The following is a 22,295-nucleotide window of genomic DNA, read 5'->3' as shown; positions in this document are numbered from 1 at the left end:
TTAAATTAATATATTTTAACTCCCATTGACAAAAGAAAATATTTTAATTATTGGACGCTCTACCACTAAATACTGTTTGTCCTGATGAGGACCAAATTCAGTAGGTCGAAACGCCATTGACACCTATATGTGGACTTGGTTGAAGAGGAAGCAGTCTTTGCTATTTCTGTTTTTTGTTTTATATGAACAGTTTGTGTGTAATAATTTTTCCTCAGCCACTGTTTATGTTTACACTGACAATTGTCTTTATATTAGTTTGTTGTGTAACTAAGAGACTGCCATTTTCTTCTGATTTTATATTACTGTCTTATTAAACATTTACATATTTGAGTTTGTATAGGGGTATCACTTAGTAATATCATTATGTTTTGCATAGTTTTTCTTGTTTTATGTGATGTATTTTTTGCAATTTTTTTGTTTATTTTGTATGTAATGTATTACTTGAACCTTTGTTAGGATTCTAGTCTTAATTATTTGTATGACACAACAACTTTGGTAGGTCTATACAGTCTTGCAGTGTTCCATGACTGTAGACCTAGTGAATTATCAGCAATATTATAAATAAAGTAGAAATTGTGTTTGTTCTTGTGTTTATTAATATCCTCCCTCTTTTTTAAAAATAAAATGAACACTTGTTTCAACATATAGCGAAATAAGGATAGTGGAGATTCAATGTGTGACAGCACAATGCTCTACAGAAACCAATTTTGTTGCCATCAGATTAAAATTTTGAAAAGTTATACATGACCACTGTGGCCAAAACACGCCTTGTTCGTACAGGCGGTAGATCTTTCGGCTTTCTGGGTGCAAAATTATGGAACAGCCTGCCGGAAACTCTGAGGCTTGACCCAAACTTACTTTCTTTTAGAAAGAGCTTAAAGACATGGCTGTTCAATAAATAACTGGTTTCTTTCACTTCTCTCCTATCGCTACTTAAGCGCCAGGGCACTCTTGTTTGAGTAGCTGTGCGCTTTATTAAATACCTATTTTCATTTCATTTCATTTCATGAGATGTGCTGCCGCTTGTCGGTGAGTGTTAGAAATGGGATTTCTGGTTGGCTAGGGCTTGCGCCAAAGCCAGGCAGAAACCACCACTCTAGTCAGGGCAAGGAAGGTACACGCCAAAGATAACCCCTGCTCACCCCCTTGGTAGCTTGGCACGAGCAGACAGGCTTATCCCTGAGGCGATGTGTAAAGCGTTTGCGCGCGCACCCAGCAACAACACCCAAGGCCCACCACAAAGGAAACTCCACACAAGGTATTCTATAAAAATAGCCTTTGTATGATACACAACACATCAGATAAAAACACACACTTTACAATGTGCCAACAGGCACGGGCAGAATTTACAAGGGATTATATGTACAGGGGACAGGGCCACATGGACCACTGTCCGAAATTAGCACTCTTAGAACTTAGGAATAATACTTTAGAACATAGCACACAATAACATATATAACACACAATCAGTAACTCCTGGTAACCAGAAAGTACCACCTACGCAACCCTAACCACCTTATGAAAATACTGCGCAGGGAATCAGGACCTCACCAGTACCACCTGTACTAGGAGAAAAACAACCACCTAAGTATCACTCTACCTGTAGGGGTCTAAGCACATAAACACAGGATGCATAAAATACATTCAGAGGTGTAAGTTAGAAACAATAGCGCAAAACTCACATTAGCCACCACCTGTGGCAGTCCCTAGGCCAACTGGCCTTGTCGGGGCTAGGACGCCCTGTGTCCAGCAGAGTCAGGGCCATGCGGCGCAGGCTGCGCAAGCCAGGAGCACAAAGCACAACCTACATGTGGCAGTTGCCCACTAAGTGCTGGGCAACTGGAGTCATGCTGGGGCACCACTGTGCCTTCTCAAATCACTATAGCAGGGGTTGGAGCCTCCCCTGGACGCTACAACAAGAAATGCCCCCCTAGGGCCTCCGTGGCTCTGAACAACTTTGTGGGGCAAGGGGGGGAGAGGTCCGCGGCCCCCGGGGCCGCTCTATCACTGCAGTAATGCCCCCTGAGCCTTGCAGGCTCTAAACTACAAATATGCCCTGTGTGGGAGCCTCGTGGGCTCGAGACAAATGATGGGGCCCCGTCGTTGGAGCGCACCAGCGCTCTAGAACACACAATGCCCCCGTAACGTTGGAGCGTGCAAGCTGTATGAAGCAATCAATGCGGGAGACGTGGGAGCCCTCTAGGCTCTCTAACAAATAATTTGCCCCCAACGTTTAGAGCGTCCATGCGCTCTAGACATTCATGCCCCCGGTAGCTGAGCTCACTCACTGGTGTGCACGCGCAGGTCCCGGGCGGCGGTAGTGCTACAGTAAAGTCCCGCTCTGGGACTTGGGAATCCTTTGCGCACCAGCACCACTCCCCGGATCCGTTGGCTTCCTCCGGGCGACGCGGGACTCTCCTTCGCCGGCCGAGGCGGGGTAGGCTCCCGCCCTCGTCTTCCTGGTCTCGTCACAGGAGCGCGGGGTAGGCTCCCGTCCGCTTCCTGTTTGAGGCGAGGCCCCGCCCACGTCCCTCACAGATTTGCCTGACTTCCTGTGCGTCCAGAACCGGGCTGCAGCGGTGATTTTTCCCGTCACAAGAGGGGTGGGCTCCCTCGTAATAAGCAATATACGGTGGGGTGGGCACCCGCCGTAAGAAAATAATTAAATAAGCGGGGTAGGCACCCGCAAGTGCACCACAATGCCAGGTGGGCACCGGCCTCCAGAATAAAGCGCTCCTAGCGCTACGGCCAAAGTGAAAGCGCTCTAGAAGCGCTGGGGGCACCAAATAAAGCGCTCCTAGCGCTAAGGCAAATAAGAAGCGCTTCCAGGCGCTTTGGGGACACAAATAAAGCGCTCCCAGCGCTTTAGGATAAAAAGAACCACAAAGTCCAGCAAAGTTCTTCCCTGCATGCAGCAGGGCAGGGGTGGGGGGCAAGGCTGGACCCAGAGCCAGCTCACTGGGCCTCCAGGCAGGGAGGTAGTCCAAGTGGCGGTCCTCTGGTCCAGCAGCAGCAGCAGCCCCCCTCAGGTAAGATCCTGGCAGAGAACAGTTTCTGTGGGGACATAGCCCCATTTTTATACAGTAAAAACCCTTTGTTCTGGGTTCAGGGTGAGGGGGAAAACCAGTCGCAGCTGGTTGGGGAGCACCCTTGATGTGCTCAGCCCCTCACTCTATTCACTGGCAGGGCTAGGGTCGTCAGTCGCACCACAGGGGGCGGAGCCAGCATTGTGTGGGGAAAACCCTTCCCTATTCAGGACCCAGGTGTACTCCTCCCACCCATCTAGCTGCTGATCTCCCCATTCACCACTGGGTGACTCATCCTGACTCTGGGGAATCCCTAGCCCGTCACATGACCTCAACCAGCCAATCACGCGACAAGGCACACATTTTACACTGCACACCGAAGTGCCCACTTCTAGAAGTGGCACTTCCACACTAGGTACATGCACGCCACACACATCATCGCGCAGCATTCAATCACACGAGTCTGCACATACCAAACTCGGGCCTGCACACCCCACGCATCAGGATCTACTAGGGACACATACATTCCCCATGCATTCCTATGGGAGGGCAGGCCTATCTCACCACACGCACTCAGAGTGCGCACGCACTTTACCCTGGGACACAGGGAAAGTGCGCAGAAACGAAAAATCACCACACCAAGTCACCAATAAAAAGCAAAAAAGTTCAGGGGTGAACCTGCCAGAAGGGCCAAGTCCAACAGTGAGGACAAGGAACCTTTGCACAAACTCAGCTATTACCTTCAGCAAACTGGCTGTTATACCCAGTAGGCACATGACGTGTGGTGCTCAGCTGAACTGTGCCTGCAAGGCTCCCAAACTACTTTTTTGTATGCACAAGTATCACATGGCCTACTTTTGCTAATTCAAGATCAAAATTTGTACAGGATTCGTAGATTGACAATCACTTAAAATTAGGCATTGTTTATGAAAATTATTTAATTGATGCTTACAATCTCTCTGTTCAGCCAATTTAGTCATTTAAAAAAAAAAAGAACGCAACGTACAAAAGACTGCTTAGCATAAAAAGATACAGGTGGCTAGGCATGGTTGGCTTAGCATGGATAATGCCATCCATGACAGGCTTCTATAAGATTGTGGCTCCTATGATGTCTTCTCAGTCTAGTCCTCTGCTGAGTCTTGTGAATTTGGCACCTCATATCTTGATACAAGCAATCATCTATATATTAATTAATTAATTAATTACTTCAAAGGAATTTGTTATATTTCAACCCTTTGTCCAAGGCTTGACTGAGCATAAAATAAAACATCACCTGGACCAGATAGCATTACCAGTTCCATCCTGGTAGGCTAAGCTATATTTCCAGTTAGTGACTGCATGCTGGCTACTTGAAAAGTTACAAACATTAAACCCATTTTTGAGGAAATTGGTAAATCTGATTCTGTTGCATACTCACGGATTTTCCTACTAGATACCGGGGCCAACATCTTTGCCTGTCTGATGGTAAACTATATTGAGAATTTTATTTTATTTTCATTTATTTTGATCGGTTTTCATAGCCCGAACTGGACCCTTACGGGTATCAGAGCGTTTTACAAAATTTGCAGAGGCACCCCTATGATAACAATAAAGTACAGTAAAAAGAAATATAAAAATACAGGGTATAGTCAGAACCCAGAAAGGGAGGATACGATTTACAATGTAAAAGTGCATGGGGGATAACTCAATAAAATACAAAGAATCATAGTCAATAAAACTGTAGAGGCAGGCAGTGTCAAGAAACGGGAGGGTGAAGTCAGGACTGTGAATTTAAAAACACTGAAATGTCTACAGAAAGTAGTCATGGATGTGACAGAGGGAAAAAAAAGGTATTTGAGGAAATTTGCTCATAAGGAGTGCTTTGACTTGCAGGACTCTTATGGGCTTCCGCGGGGGGACTTTTTACTCCATGCGGCCCTTGTAGTGAGCCTCCAGAAACATTGGAATATGGGGCTCTTGGAGCCGCCGACCGCCGCGTGTTGCCAATATGTAGTGACGACTAAGGCCATTACTTGCCTTTACCACAGACTGTCGATGGAGGGCCTGCAACCTCTGGCCGCCCTGAGGGAGAAGTGGGAAACGGACCTTGCGAAAGCGATTCCCGAGACCACATGGTCCACGCTCAGTTTTTTACGTTGCACAGGGCGTATCTGACGCCGGCCAAGATATTGCAATATTTTGGGGGGGTTCACTCTCAGTGCCCGCGGTGTGGGGGAGATGGGGCGGATTTTCGTCATATGTTTTGGTCCTGCGCACAGTTGGGTGACTACTGGGCAGATGTTGTGGATTGTTTGAATCAGGTGACGGACCGCTCTATTGCCCCGGAAATGGGGGCTTGCTTGTTGCTTTGGTTTCCCCACACCCGCCAAACGAAGGTCACCAGCAAGTTTTACGATTTAGGATTGATAATGGCCAAGAGGGAACTGACTATGTATTGGAAATCCCAGGGGGGCCTAGCTTCTTGCGGTGGAGGGCGGCGTTTGCGAGATGGGCGGGGGCGGAGAGTACACTCCGGGTGCAGTTGGCCCTTCGGAGGGACGATGAGAAGGCACTAGCGACGGCCCGGGCATGGGAGGCGTTGGTGGTGGAACTTCAGGGGTTGATGTCTGATGCAGGGGAAGTGGAGAGCACATCTGAGAGACAGGAGGTAGCAGGGAGTGAGGAGTAGGAGGGGAATAGTGGTAGGCCCTGGACGCATAAACTTTGGCTCGGCGCGAGGGACGGCTCTGTTTTGTTAAGGAGAGGTTGAGCACCCGTACATACTTCATTGTGGAGGAGGGGTACATCAGAAGAGGGGTAGGTGACGGGGGCACACTGACATGGGGTGGGGGAGGGGGGGGAAGGGGACTGGGTGGGAAGGATGTTTCTACTCCTGGATAATTGGTAGCGAAGATAAATGTACAGTACTCCTTTGAAGGGTGGGGGTAGTGGAACGTGTGTTGAGTTGTTGCTTTGAAAATAATAAAAAATGTTTCAACAAAAAAAAGGAGTGCTTTGACTTCTTTCTTGAAGAAAATAGTTGATGGATTAATTCTGACTTCAGGAGGCAAGGTGTTCCAGATTCTCAGGGTCATGCCAGTGAAAGGTTGGTTGTTAGTTTTCATCCGGAGAATCTTGTGGTTTCAGAAGAAAGGTGTTGGAGCTTCTTGATGATCTGGAACCGCTGGAAAGTTCGAGCTTCCAAGATACCTAGGGGAGGGCTTTATGTGCCAGGCAATCTTTTGCTGCATTCTAGCTGCCTATGGGAGCCAGTGTATGGATTTTAGATCAGGGGTGATGTGGTTGTTTCTTTTCGAACCGGTGATGAGCCTTGCAGCAGCGTTGAGCGAAGACCTCAGAGGAGCCAGTTTGGATCTGGGCAACCCTGAGAGGGTTGCACTTCCATAGTCCAACCTGGGAATCAATAGGGCTTGCACTATAAATCGTTGGTGGGGAAGAATGGTTTTAGTGTTCTTAGAATGTTCAGTTGGTGATTTGCCCCTTTGGTGGCGGCACTGATGTGCTTCTGCATGTTGAGGTTCTTGTCAAGAATTAATCCCAGTGATCTAGGTGAGTCAATGACCTGTGGAGTTCAGTTGAGAGCTGTTAGATGCTTCAACTATTCTTCATTGACTGGTGTCTGGTTGGGTGGAGCGATTAGGAGGAATTCGGTTCTATGAGGGTTCAGTTTAAGGTGATTGGATGCTAGCAATGTTTGAGTTTTCTGAAGGGTTGAGTTGAGGGAGCTGATGAGTTCTAGGGAGGCAACTTTTAAGTAAAGTGGTGCATCGTCAGCGTACATGTGGTAGTGGATATTGGAAGAGCTCAGAATTTCCATTAGAGGCTCCATGAACAGGTTGAAGAGAGTGGGCGAAAGTGAGGAGTCCTGATGGACACCTAATGTGAATGAGTGGTCTGTGATAGTGAATGATTAACCTTTCTCTTTGAGCCCTGTTTTGTAGATAGGACGTGAACCAGTAAAGGACTGTTCCTGTTAGTCCCATATGGTATTTGAAGATGTCTAGTAGGTTGTCATGATTAACTGTATTGAATGCCGATGATAGATTAAGGAGAATCAAGGAGGATAAAGAGACAAGATGGGGTCTGATGCAGCATTTTTAGTGCATCGTCCACTAAGTGTCCACTAAGTGTGCCCTGGGCGAAAGCCCGTATTGAAATTAGTCTAGTATTTGGAATTGTTCAATGTGGTTACAAAGTTGGATGTGAAGAAATTTTTCAAGCAACTACGCTAGGGTAGGAATATTGGAGTAGTTTTAGTCATTTTGATCTGCTTTTGATTTTGTAGGATAGGGGAAACCTGACCAAATTTTAGGCCATTTGGGATAGTGCCTTGAAGGAGGGTGGCATTAGCAATCTTTGCCCAGAGTGAGAGTATCAAGGGTAAGATCTGCTTGAAGAAATTGGGAGGTAGGGGGTCATTGAAGGGGTTAGAGGGTAACATCAGCGATGTTAGAATCTTGTGGATGGCACTTTCATTAAGGGTTTTGACAGAGTTCCTTGATGTGCTGTTTTTGGGGAAGTGCCTAATGGGACATGAGGGAACAGTAATCCAGGAGGCAGAGGGGATCGGTTGAGGGCCCTGTTGGGCCCTGTTCCAAGGCCGTCTGCAGGTCTTTTCTCATGCTTTCTGTGTTCTGAAGAAAGAAAGAGATGAATTCCTCACAGTTTGGCAGCGAATTAGATACGGTGAGGCACAGATTGGGTGTGCACTTTGACAGTACTTTTATAAACTCAAAAGTTTTTTGGGACGGTTACTGGCTTGATCCAACTGGTTTTGGAAGAAACTCGCTTTCGAATTTCGGATGCTTTTGTAATATCTGTTCCTCAATGATCTCGGGTGCTCATTGAATAACTAGGGCCCATATGTACGAATCAATTTTGCATTTCTTAATAATCCGAATCGTTACATTGGGCCTTTAAAAAATGCAAAATTGCCTTACGATTTGTATGAAAGGCATATGCGTTGTTGCAAAATGTGATTTCCACCCAGTAGAAATAGCATTTTGTAATTTGCAAAATAGGAAATCGCAAATAGGGATTTCCTATTTGCGAATCGGTAACCGCATGTACATAGTATTTCCTAATTGCGGCTTGTCGCAAAATGGTCATTTAGGATATGTTATTACCATCGATTCGTATCTGATTATAACCAGGTGCAAACTTATAAAAGGCACCCAAAATGCATAAACTCCTAGTTATTATATAGAGCACATACCATTACTCATTTCACTAAGCAAATAAACATCTGCTTACCCCACAGAGGAAGAGAAAAAACAGAAATCTAATCAAAGACCAACTCTAAAGGAACCAGACATGCTCATCTTCCAGCATAACTTGTACTGAAAGAATTCACAGAGGGAAGTGGGTATGCCATTCAGTGAACTATAAACACACGTACATATCTATATATGTAAACACATTTGTTAATGTACTGCTTAGTTTTCTTCAGAGAATTTCTAGCAAATAGACTGAGTTAGTTTTCAGATGAAAGGTCAATTAAGTTGAACAAAAAAATCTATGGCTAAAACTAAACACTATACACATAAAATATTCCATTATGTGTATGCTAACATCGATTTCTTTTTGCACATTACCGTTTTCTAGCCTTTGGGCAACTGAAGAGAAAATATAACTGTCAGGCTAGTCATGTTTTAATAGTTGAATGGGGCCTCATTTCAACGTTTCCCTTGATAGTCTTATTCATATAGCTAGAAGTTGTTTCAAGCTGCTGGCCTTGTTCAGTGTTTAATGATCTGTCGGGTAAGAAAACCAGTAACATGTTACTCAGGCACTTTACTCCACCCCAGTGACCTGCACTTGTCCTTCCAGGACATCACAAATGCCAACCACTTAAATTACTGATAAAGTTGGATTGGGGTATCTCAGGTCAGTAATGATGCAAGAATCACATTCAAACAATAGGTAAACACTACAAGAGCCCAGAAATGTAAGAGGTGCATGCTTCGTAGATCACCAACAATGTATGAAGTGCTGGAATGAAAAAATCCCAACAGTGTAAGAAGTGCAGACATCAGAGATCTCCAAAGATACACAGACAATTATAGACATCACAAGTACAGACCAAAGGTACAGATGCCCAACGATGCAAGAAGGGCAGCCAACACAGGTACAGGGTAAATCGAGACACTACAGTTGCACAGCAATAGTGAAAGCATAGTCATCACTGGTACCCTATAAAGGAGAAAGCAGGAACAACAAGTTACCAACAATGCAAGAGGCACAGGTGCCTCATAGTGCAAGAAGAAGAGACACCACATATTGTATTGTATTCTAATTGCATTTATATAGTACTTACTACCCCTGACAAGGCATCAAAGCGCTTTTTCGGCGAGTAGCACGCTACTCCAAAACCCATAAAGGATTCGTGTTGAATTAGTATAGTGAAATAGGAATGTAATTTGAGTGGTGGATAGGTTAGTCAGTTATTTGGATTCAGAAGGATAGAAGAGGGAAATAAGGTTTGTATTTATATAGTGCTTGTTACCCCTGATGGGGTGTTGAAGCGCTTTTTGGCAAAGGAGCATGCTACTCGGGAACCCATAAAGTATTAGTGTTGAATTAGTCCAGTGAAATATGAAAGTAATTGGAGTGGTGGATATGCTACTCAATTATTTGGATTAAGAAGGGGAGGGGAGGGATAAAAGAGGGAATAAGGTTTGCATTCACACAGCGCTTGTATAACAAGGCTACTAGCATAGACACCACAGGTGCTTAAAATCCAATAGGCACAGGCATCATAGGTGCACTATGACACACTATAGGTTCCCTCCTATTAATGCGAAATCAGCAGACACCGTAAGTGTGAGACAATGAAATCAGTGCAAGCACCAAAGATCGTCAGCAGTGTAAGAAGGGCAGTTGTCCAAGGCCCCCCCCCCCAAAAAAAAGTGCAAAAACCACAGAACGTCAAGTGTAGGCACAACTAGTGTTCAAAAATAAAAAATAGCACAGGCGCCACATTTGCTCAACGGTGCAAGTAGTGTAGCCACATAACAATGCAATTCACCCTGTTCAATCACGCTGCAAGAATGGGAGTTACTGAGGGAATCCAACATTGCAAAAAGCTGAGACTGCCAAGGTGTTACCTCAAAACAACAGTATGTGATCACCAAGCACCAAAGGTACACAACAAAAGAAGCAGCTCAAACACCACACATGCTCAACTACATAATGAGTAAATATATGGCCGGAACACAATAGTGGAACGGGCACGGGCACTGCTGATGACCAACAATGCATCAAGTGCAGTGGGTACTTAAGAGTGATACATTTTTTAAATTTCAGACCAGTAGGGAGACTTTCTTCCCGGACTTCACTCCCAGGGTGCAATGGCAAAGACACAGCCTTCTTGAGTAAAGAGGGCACTACGAGACAAGAACATTAAGTACGCGATGCATTTTCCGGCCAAATTGAGAGTGGAGTCAAAAGGTAAGGCCTGCTTCTTTGTCACCCCCGAGGAGGCCTGGGACTGGCTGGAGTGTTGGCGCTCGGCAGGTCAGAGGGGTAAGCGAAGTGATTCAGAAGCTATATCCCCACCAGGTGAATGTACAGCAGCGACAGGAGACGAATGAGAACTGGTCTGTATGAGCTGTATCAATTGGGGCGGCCCCATAGCCATGTTTCTTCAGAGGTGAGTAAACGGTTGAAATCTCTTAATAAACACGTCAACAGCTAGAACATGAACTTGTGCATTGACTGCCATGGGAACTGCCTGTTCTTATATAATGATGTAATCATGGGCATATTGAATTAGAGTTCCAACACTCGCCTTCAAAGTCTCGAACTGGTGCCAGGTTGGACACACGCCACTTATAGTTTTAAGGGTGGGCGATAGGCACTCTTCAAGTTTGGGGTGGCGGGAGGTTCCGGAACCGCCATGCAGGGAGAGGGGTAATGTAGTTCACGCTCGAGGGGGTGGGACTTTGTGCACCTAGACTCTCCGTTTCAGGCTATAATCCAAATGTTTATAAGAAACCGCCACATACTGGTGCCGGGGGAAGGGAAGTTTAAATCAGTTCAGACACGTTTCAGACAGGAATGACAAGGCGGGAGACACTAGTGACAAATTAGTTGACATATTTAGCAATGATGCCCTGACATATGACGGGGGGTAGTGTGGCGGGCATAGTACAGACCACCGGCACCGCTGGGGAGTTCCCCTCGCGATTGGAGACAAGCACCCAAGGAATAGATGGGGATGGCAGTCAAGCAAGGACTCAAACTGCTGTCTTGGAATGTGAACAGATTGGAGTACAAAATCAAGAGGGGAGTAGTGCTCCAATTTATAAAGAGTATGAGTGATTGTGTACACAAGGTAAAGCACATTTTAAATAACGGACCGAGCAGGGAGAGTGCTTATGGACTGTAGAACATGAAGTCAAGCACAAGGAGGTCAGGCTGACGGTTGTGGTTTTCAAGAGGTAAATTGCTGAGTTTTTCCCGGACATGGGGACTGCAGGTTTGAAAGGAAGGTGGGGTTGAGATGTTTAAGAAACCCAGGAGATTCACAATGGATAGAGGGGTTGCAAGGAAGTGTAGAGGGCTGGATAATGGATATGCGTTTTTTAACATTAGTTTTAGTTTCGGTTTTTTACATCAGATGCGTATTGTTTATATATCTATATAATTTTTTTAAGATGTTGAGGACGGAATCGGGGAAGGATTTTTTTTTTTGTTGACTACACGATGGGTAGGGTTAATGAGGGTGGAGGCATTGGCGCATATAAGCACTACATGGCACAGAATTAGGTTGTTTTGAGCAGTCAGTTGAGCTGTTTTTTTCATCTGTTGCAGTGATCCCTGAAGAAGAGTTGTAATGACTCGAAATGCATTGGGTAATTGAAAGAGTCAGCGATTAAATATGGTTTTCCTCATGTGCCACTGTAAAAAGCCTGGCTGGCCAGCAGGAGGCATTGGAAACTGTTGAATAAAGCATTCTGGTTCAATCATGCTGTCTCAGGAGTGATTAAATACACAGCAAAATGGATGAAATAAGGATTGATAAAACTATTGGCAAACAGTAATAAAATGGATAATTTGAGATGAAGTGGTGTACCATTAAGGAATTTTTATCCGTTACACAGGGCGACAGATGGGTGCGCAACTGAAGCACCCCTTGTGGTTGTACCAATTTATAAAGAGACATTCACCAGACGTGATCTTACTGCAGGAAACGCACTTACTCGGAAATGCTTGTAAAGCAATGTTGGGTTGGGGGTTTAAGCTGGTGGCACATTCTGCATTTGGGTCTGGGTCTAGAGGAGTGGGAATAATGCTGCAGAAATCCTTCCCCATGACAATTGACCATATTCGGATAGACAGCCTGAGTAGATCTGTAGCGATCTCAGGGATATGGGAGGGGCGTACAATTACCCTGATCTCTGTTTATGTACCGTCAGGCCTACACGCCCAAGCATTTAAAGACCTAGGACATCTCCTCTTGGAGTTGCCGGAGGGTAGATTGATGACCGGTGGCGACTTTAACTCTATTGTCTCTGATTCCCTAGACCGCTGGCCCCAGAAGGTCCTGCCTCCTTCTCGAAGGCAGATTCATAGCTTTTTGGGAGCAATGGTCCTGGTGGATGCTTGGCGACAGCTTCATCCAGTGAAACAGCAATGCACTTTTTATTCCGAAGCACACCGTAGCATGTCCAGGACTGACAATATATTAACTCTTGAGCATCAGGTGGATAGCATTAAGAAAGTACATCACTTAGCCAGGGGCATATCAGATCATTCGCCCATCCTGTGTCGACTAGAGGTGGGGGAGCCACAGTGGGTAGAACAGCTCCAATTAATCCAAGGTACCTTAAGGTCCCCCAAATAAGGGACAAAATCACATGTGAATCGGAATTCTACTTCCAGGAAAATGAGGGGTCAGTAGATTTGGCTGTATCATTGTGGGAGGCCTACAAGATGGTAATTCGAGGGGTAGCATTGGCACAAATTGTGGGGTCAAGGAGGGAAAAAGCGAGCGGGATGATCCGTCTGGAAGAAGAGATACTACAGTTGGAGGGGAAGCTTCGGGCACGTGACTCGGATGAGGTAAAACAGGCTCTGCACATTAAAATTAAGGAATATACTTATTTAGCCACCGATATAGCCAAACCACACCACAGAGCTACACTTAGTAGAATTTACGATGTTGGAGTCAAGGCCGGCAAATTACTGGTCTGGCTGGACCAAAGGGATCAAGCTAGCCGTGTCGTGGGGGAGATAGAGACTGAATCAGGGAACCGACTCACTGCTCTGCAAGAAATCGCGGTTACATTTGGACAATACTACCAAACTGTTTTATATGTCTCAGTCTCCGCATACAAAGGAAGAGGCAACCTCCTTCTTGAGAGACATTTCGCTCCCAGTACTCACCGAGGAGAAGCGCTCTGATCTTGATCAGGAGATAACTAGCACAGAGGTAGGGAAGGCCATCCATGACTACGCTGAGGCAAGGCAACGGGCCCCAATGGCTTACCCATTGAATTGTTTAAACTCACGTCCAGTAAGACTGCTCCCTATCTCACTAAAATGTTTCATGAGAGCAAGGATGCGGGCTTGCTTCCCAAAGGCTAGCAATGATTGTGGTTATCCACAAGGATGGCAAACCAAAAAATAGGTGCTCCTCCTACAGAACGATATCCCTTCTCAATGTGGAAGAAAAAGTAGTGGCAAAAGTCCTGGCCTCTCGTTTACTTAGGGTCATTTCAAAACTGGTCCACCCAGACCAGTCGGTATGTATGCCGGACAGAAATACCTCCCTTAAACTGCACAGACTCCACGGAGTAATAAGCCGGGCCACGTTGATTGGTGAGGAAGCTGTGGTGGTATCGCTTGATGCTGCCATGGCATTCGATACTATTGAGTGGCCCTACCTGTTTGCAGTGCTCAGTAAACTCGGACTGGGCCAGGGATATATTGGTCGGGTTCGGCTCCTTTATCAGCAACCGTTGGCCCAAGTTGTAGTCAACAATAGAAAATCTTGCACCTTTGCACTTAGTAGAGGCACCAGACAGGGCTGTCCACTGTCCCCGCTGCTTTTTGCTCCGACCCTTGAGCCACTGGCGATGTGGGTTCGGAGAGATCCCGGTAACAGAGGCCTCAAGTAGGCACAGGGATGGCAGGACCGCATCTCGTTATATGCGGATGATATCTTGCTCTACTTAGCGTCACCTGCGGCCTCCCTGAACAGGATTTTGCACATATTCTTGGTGTTTGGCAGATTTGCCGGCTACAAAATAAATTGGGCCAAGTCAGTGCTTAATCTCCTTCATGGAACGATGCCCTCGCTTCCCCGGGTATTCTAGATCACGGAAGCGACAGATAACTTTAAGTACTTGGGGATTTGGGTCTCTATGGACCCATCCCGTGTTTCTGAGCGCAACCTCCAGCCTCCCCTGCAACGGTTCAAGAGTGAAGGCCAGCATTGGAAATCGCTCGCTCTGTCCCTTCTGGGGTGTGCAGCCCTATTTAAAATTATGTCCCTCCTTAGATTTGTGTACGCTTTGCAGAAGGCTCCACATCAGGTCGAGTCAGCGTACTTTAGGGAAATCAACAGTACTGTTCGCAACCTACTGTGGGAGGGCAAACCACCCCGAATTGCCACTCACAAGCTCACTCTGGGGTGGTTAGATGGGGGGCATTAGCCTTCCAGACATTAAAAAATATTATTGGGCGTCCCACCTCGCAGCTATTAACCAGTGCACTTATACACCGCAGGCAGACCCCACATTCCAGATTGACAGGTGGCTCCTACCTGGGGGTAGTTTTGAAGGGGCAATATATTCACGGAACATGCGTTTCAGGTTTGGAGGGCGGCCACGAAGAGCCTGGATTGGGAGCATAAGATTGCGCAGGCCACACCACTCTGGTACACCGAACAGCTGGGCAAGTTGATTCACACAAAGGGCTTTTACCGGTGGGAACTGATAGATATCTCAAGAGTGGGAGACTTGTGGAAGGCGGGCGACGTGGTTCCCTTTGCCCAGCTACAAGTGGAGTATGAACTGGCAGGCACTGAGTATTTTAGATACTTGCAAATTAGGCACGCTTTATTAGCCTTGCTGTCCAAGAAAGAATCGCTTCCAGAATCCTCCCCGCTTGATGATAGGGTCTTAGATGGAGAACTGCCGGAGAAGGCCATATCATTTATTTATAAAAAACTAATCAATAACACGGTGGACCCACTGCTCTGGCTTCGGGCAAAGTGGGATTATGATGTAGCTGGGCTTGATGACGAAGAATGGACAGCAGTGGTGGACTCACCCAAAGAAGTGGCCATTTCCTCCAAGCTCCGATTAGTGCAATTGAAGGTGTTGCATAGGTCCTACTTGGCCGGCCTGTTACTGGTGCGAATGGGCTACTGCACCGAGGGAGGGTGCCCCAGAAAATGAAGGCAGGAGGGCACTTTAATCCACATGCTCTGGGAGTGTATGACTATCCAAAAGTACTGGTCAGCAGTTTCGGGCCGTATTAAGAAAGTGTTGGGACTAAAGTTTGATTGCAATATCAAGCTGTGTATGTTGAATGTCTGGGGCTTGACTGACTTCAATTCCAAGGAGCAAATATGTGTGACTCTGGGACTGATGATAGCCAAACGAAATGTAGTGTTCAAGTGGAAAGCGGGTGACCCACCGCATCTAGCTGAGTGGAGTAAAGATATGGATTGGTGTATGATTACAGAAAAGACCATATACGAAGCTAGGGGGTGCCCAACCAAATTGACACAGATCTGGGAGAAATGGAACAATTACAGGGGAGGGATATGTGTGACCCCACAATCGAGAGATGACATCGAAGCAATGGGTCATAGAATTGGGAAACTGTGATTATTATAATGTGTGCTTAAGTGCTTATGTAGCTGATGTCTACCTTGTGTCGTCATTTTGTCAACATTGCTAATGTATACTTCCCTGCTGAGTGTCATGTCCTGTTTTCAATAAAAAGAATTCTAAAAAAAAGAGTGATACGTTTAGGTGAATATGTGATGTTACAACGCAATCAAAATGATCGCGGTAGGGGGCGTGGCTAAGCGCCAGCGGCATCTCTACCCGGTATTATCTGCCTAACAACGCCCGTGCAGACTGGCCACACCACACTGAAATCCTGATGGCGACTTGCTCTTCTGAATCCTGCGACCTCGGGAGCGAAAGACGCCTCCGCCGCAAAGCTACAGCGTTGGAGCCGGGCGGCGCTTGGGAGCGGCGTAGAGGCGGGCAAAGGAACGCACGCAACGTCCCGGCTCGGCGGCCTTGTCCTAAAGCCTTCAGCCAAAATTGTGGCACTGGCGTGTCATGCATCGGAGGTGGACGTGGCCCTGGTGAGATTGGGGGCCGGTGACGGCTTTGGGCTGCGGAGTGCTGCCTTCCACGTGATGGCGGGAGTGGCGGCGGGGTGCCCGGGCGGGCCCACCACACAAGCGGCAGATCCGTGGATGCAGAGGTGAGGAACAGGATCGGTGGATGGCGGGGGACGCCTGGGGGAGGAGTTACCCGTCGGAGCTAAACGGTGGCCCCTGGAGCCCCGTCTCTGCGCACCCAGCTGGCGTGGAGGCGGTGGATCGGGCAGCGGACCGGCAGAACAGGCCCTCGGGGCCGCAAGTGAAGCTGAGCTGGGTTACCCATGAGCTGCCTGGGCCTCTCCCCAGTGGACATTGAGGGGATCATCCAACCTACGGGCCCTAGGGAAGGGACATTAGACTCGCACGTCGCCGGCTGGTCCACCTTCGGGCTGCTGGGCCTAACGGCGGGGGAAACCCGTGGGGTGGGCCTCTGGCTCGGGCCCCCCCCCCTCTCCTTCTTTCCACCCCACCCCCTGTTTCATCGGACTGGCTCGGCGATATCCCGGAGGAGGCTGAATCGCAGGGAGGAACTGGCCGATGCACAGCAGTCCGACTATCCTTCCTGCAGAGACACACTGCGGCCGGGTGGCAGTCGGCGTGGCAGGACACGGAGGTATCGCAGACGGGGTGCGGTAGCAGCCGGCCAGTGGAGCGCCACTGGAAAGGGGGCCTAGGTCGCTAATCGCTCTGGTGGTCAGGTGGCTTCGCCCGATACCTAACCATGAGGCCCAAGGGAGGGGCGGCGGCCCAAACAAACAAACTCGACAAGTATGCAGTCCCGAGGCCGGCCCCCCCAGACAGGTGACAACGAGGGAGCGGGAGGGGCCGGCGGAGCCCTCCTTGATGGCCATTATGTCCGCCATACAGACCCTGGGAACTACCCTAGAGACTAAAATCAATAAAATGTCCATTGAAATGAACCTACTGCGTACAGACCTTAACAAAACCTCGGACAAGGCCAGAACTAACGAGATGGACATCGCGGAACTCAGGGCCTCCTCCAAGAAACTTGAACAGAGGGTGAACTAGCTTGTCCATCAGCACCGTCGGGTGGCCCTGAAGCTGGAGTATCAGGAAGGGAGGGCCCGGAGGAACAACGTACGGGTCGTAGGTGTTCCGGAGGGTTCGGAGGGGCCTAGTGTGGACCTGTTCCTCGAGGACTTAATCCTCAACAGCCTAAAATCAAAGCGACTCTCCGCTATGTTCTCAGTTGAAAGGGCTCACCGTGCACCGGTCCCTAGGCCTAAACCCGGAGCTCCGCCGTGAACTATTATCGCACGGATCCTCAACTACAGGGACCGGGACGCCATCCTCCAGGCCGCGAGGCAAAAGGGGGACATACAGTATGAAAACCCGACGATCAGATTCTTTTCCGACTTCACGCTCAAGGTGCAAATGGAGCGACGATCCTTTGAAGGGGTGAAGGCGGCGCTGCGGGAGACGGGCATTAAATATATGATGTTCTTCCCAGCGAAGCTCAAAGTCATCGAGGGCAGTAGATCCTTCTTCTTCACTGCGCCTTCGGAGGTACAGGACTGGCTGGACAGGGGACCTTCACGGTCATCGGCCGGTGCGACAAGGAACGATCGAGATGAGGCTCGGCCCGGCTCGCAGGCCCCTCAGGTCGGCAGATCAGAGGTGGATAAATCGCGTCAATGTTCCTGGCGCTCCAGATCCCGCAGTCCGGACCTGGTTGGCATATAAAGACCGCAGGGGCGTGGGCGTGGAGGAGTGGAGGTCTTCCCCTCCACCCCGGGACGATTAAACAGTGGACTGTAATGTATAAATTTATTTTAAGATACAGAAGGGAGGATATGCCCGGGGCGGTGTGGCGGGTGTGAGGGCCCCTCTCGGGGATGTGTTGGGGACTGCCTCTGCCATGGAGGGGTTTGGGATCTAATTGACTTCTTGATGTGGGAGGTAGGCCCTATTGGCCGCTGACATTGAATGCAACACTTAAAAAGGGGGCGGGTCCAAGTAGTGGGGGATATCGAAACAATTGTGGTGGTGGGCTCGCATGGGCTGGAGAAGGCATACAGGTTGATTGGGGGAGGTGCCCACCGGCTGGAGTTGGTGCTAACGCACGCCTCACCAATACGTTTGTAGAGGGAAGAGATTTTCTCTCCCCTTTTTGTTTAGGGCGAAAGGCGCTCTGCTAGTTGGGGGATGTGGGTAGTTGTAAACCTACACAGCAGGGTAGCAGGGAGGGGCGGGAGGCGGGGGGACTACAGTTTCGGGGGGCATGGGGCTGTTAGGGACAAGTTTAGGGGGGGAGGGAGTGTTATTTGGTCACATGAACGCGATCCTTGTGAGATGGAGCGACGTGACATGCCACGTGGACAACAGTTTTGCATCAACTTTGGGAATGGCTATGAAGTGGGATAAGAGTGTCAAATTGCTTAGCTGGAATGTCAATGGGCTGGGGGACAAGCTTAAGAGAACTATAGTACTTCAATTCCTCAAAAGACACCTTCCAGATATTGTCCTACTGCAGGAGACGCACCTTATCGGGAACACATGTCAGGCACTTAACAGGTGGGGGTACACTCTGGCCGCGCACTCTGGCTTCACATCGGGATCCCGGGGGTGGGCATTCTGGTGCGTCGCAACTTCCCAATAGTAATTCAGCACAAAAGGACGGACCCTCTGGGCCGCTACGCAGTTCTCACCGGAAAATGGGAAGGCCGCACGCTCAACCTGGTGACGGTGTATATACCGCCTGGTCTCCAGAATCAATCTTATCAGGATCTTGGGGAACTCCTTCTCTCTCTTCCCGAAGGGCAACTCTTAGTTGGGGGGGACTTTAATGCAGTAGTGTCTGGAGACTTGGATAGACATCCGCCGCGTAGCATTACACCGGGGCAAAAGTGGCTCTCTAACTTACTGGACGCGTATGGGCTTGTGGACCTCTGGCGCTTACGTCACCCCACTCAGCTACAATACACATTCTTTTCAGGACCGCATCACACCTTCTCCAGGATAGACTATCTCCTTACTCTCATGCAGCATGACACGGTGGTCCAGGACGTCAGGCACTTGGGAAGGGGTATATCGGACCACTCCCCGCTGTGGGCGCATCAAACAATTGGGGAGCAGAGGGTGGGATGTGTGGCGCCCATAAATCCCTGGTTAATGCGTAATCCCGAACTTAAGAAAGTACTTTCGCGATCCATAGATCATTATTTCACGGAAAATGTCGGGACAGTGGAGGGTCCGTCTACCCTCTGGGAGGCATTTAAGACTGTAGTGAGGGGGGAGGCCCTCTCAAAAATCGCCGGACAGCGTAAGGAAAGGGAAGCACAGATGCTCCGGATGGAGCGGGACCTTCTCACACTGGAAAGAGAGGCGCAGGTGCGTGGGACCCAGCAGGCCCGGCATCAAATGCAGCTGAAAGCTGCTGAGTATAAGGCCCTAGCCACGGAGGCTGCGAAGACTTTAGCGAGTCACAAGGGAGGCCGCCTATACGACCAGGGGGACAAGGCGGGCAAATTAATTGCCTGGCTGGATAAAAAACAAATGACACAGAGGGTGGTGGCCGAAATCTGCTCTGTAGGGGATCTCCCCCTGACCGAACCGCAGGACATTGTAGGCGCCTTTGTGGCGCATTTTAAGGAAGTGTACAGCAGGGGCACAGACAGGTCAGAGGAGGACTCCGCCGCGCTCCTGAAAGATATCAGCCTGCCTGTGCTCTCTGAGGAGGATCGCGAAACCCTAGATGGCGAACTCACCGTCGCCGAAGCTATTAAAGATTTCTTCAAGAAAGGGGGCGGACTGGAAAGGCCCTGGGCCCGAACGGCCTACCTATTGAGCTGTACAAGCTACGGCCCGACTGCCTGGGAACGCATTTAAAAAATATGCTCGAAGACAGCAAGCCGCTGGGGAAACTACCGAGAGACCAACGCATTGCCACCCTGGTGGCTATCCCCAAGGAAGGGAAGCCCAGGGACCTCTGCTCCTCCTATAGGCCAATATTGTTGCTGAACGCCGAGCCTAAGATACTGGCTAAGCTCCTGGCGAATTGGGTCAAACCAGTAATCACTAAACTAGTCCACCCCGACCAATCGGGCTTTATGCCTCACCGAAACACGGCCCTCAATCTGCGGCGGCTCCATGGCGTGATGGGACGCAGCCACGCGATCCAGGAAGACGCGGTGGTGGTATCATTGGATGCCGCTATGGCATTTGATACGCTGGAATGGCCCTATATGATGGCGGTCCTCGCAAGACTGGGATTTGGACCCAACTTCATTGGGTGGGTGCGCCTCCTATATACCGAACCATTGGCGCAGGTGGTAGTTAACAATAAGATCTCCAGGGTTTTTTCACTCGAGAGGGGGACAAGACAGGGCTACCCCCTCTCGCCCTTGCTGTTTGCACTTTGTCTGGAGCCTCTGGCAGCCTGGATAAGGCAGGACCCCTCCATGCGTGGGCTGAAATGGGCCGAGGGATGGGAGGACAGGATCTCGCTATATGCAGATGACATCCTGCTATACCTTGCCTCCCCCGCTAAATCGCTCCGGGTGGCCTTAGACATCCTTACAAGCTTTGGGAAAAACTCCGGGTATAGTATAAATTGGGGAAAGTCATTGCTTTACGTGCTCCATGGGACCCCTCCGCCTATTCCTCGTGGATGCCCGATCCAGATAGCCACGGAGGGGTTCAGATATCTCGGAATCCACATCTCCGGGGATGCAAAACTACGCTTTGAAAATAACCTCAAGCCTCCTCTGCAGAGATTCCAGACAGACGTGGCAACCTGGAAGAAGCTCCCGCTATCGTTGTTGGGCCGTGCGGCCCTCTTTAAAATGATGGCATTACCGCGGTTTTTATATGCGCTCCCAAAACTACCCAGATCTGATACCGCACAAATACTTTGCAGATATCGAGACCACTCTGCGGGACCTGCTATGGGGTGGCACACCGCGCATGGCTCTAACATCCCACCAGGGACGACACTCCCGGAATCCTCCCCCCTTGAGGATAGACTGCTTGATGGGCACTTACCAGAAAAGGGCAATATCCCTCATGTATAAGAAGCTCATACACCACTCCCCAGATCCACTGAGCTCACTCAAAGGGAAGTGAGAGGCGGACGGCCTGGAAATCGATGAGGAAGAATGGAGAGAGGCGCTCTCGTCTCCCAAAGAAGTGGCGATATCGGCAAGGTTACGGCTGATACAACTCAAAATACTACACCGGGTGTATGTATCGGTCACCAGGCTAACGTTGATGGGGAGGAGTGCGGACGGGCTTTGTCGAAGGCATTGTGGGGAGAGGGGGACCTTTCTTCATATAGTATGGGAATGCCCTCAAGTCTGCACATACTGGGCAAAGGTGCATGACTGTATGAGCGCGGTGTGGGGAGTGAAGTTGCGGCCTGAAGCCAAAAGATGCCTCCTAAACATTTGGGAGCCCACGGACCTACCGGTGAAGGGCAGAATATGGGTAACACTGGGGCTGGTGATTGCAAAGCGTAACATAGCACCTTTGTGGGGAGCAGAGGCGCCCCCACTGCTTGGTGCATGGAAGAAAGACAAGGACTGGTGTATGCTGCAGGAGAAGACAGTCTATGTTTCAAGGGGGTGCCCCGGGAAGTGGGCGGTGGTCTGGTCTCCCTGGAAAGCTTACCGTGGTAACATCTGTGAGCCCCCAGCTCTTCCCCCCCTCGAGGACAGGTCAACCCAATAGCACGATGAGAATGTATGCTCCCGCTCTACTGTGCCATGTTAAGTAATAAGAATGTATAAGAGTCCAAGGCTGAACCACTGTAACTCCAAAGAACTAAAATCTGTGAAGTGACCAACATGTTTATGTCTGTTAATAAAAACAATTTAAAATAAAAAAAAGAATTATCGCGGTATGCAACATGGCAGTTTTTACAACGCAAGTCGTTACAACGACTTGTGTTGGAGGGC

Source organism: Triturus cristatus, chromosome 5_2 (assembly GCF_964204655.1).
Source record: "Triturus cristatus chromosome 5_2, aTriCri1.1, whole genome shotgun sequence".
NCBI classification, from domain to species: Eukaryota; Metazoa; Chordata; class Amphibia; order Caudata; family Salamandridae; genus Triturus; species Triturus cristatus.
Note: the sequence above shows the minus strand (reverse complement) of the source record.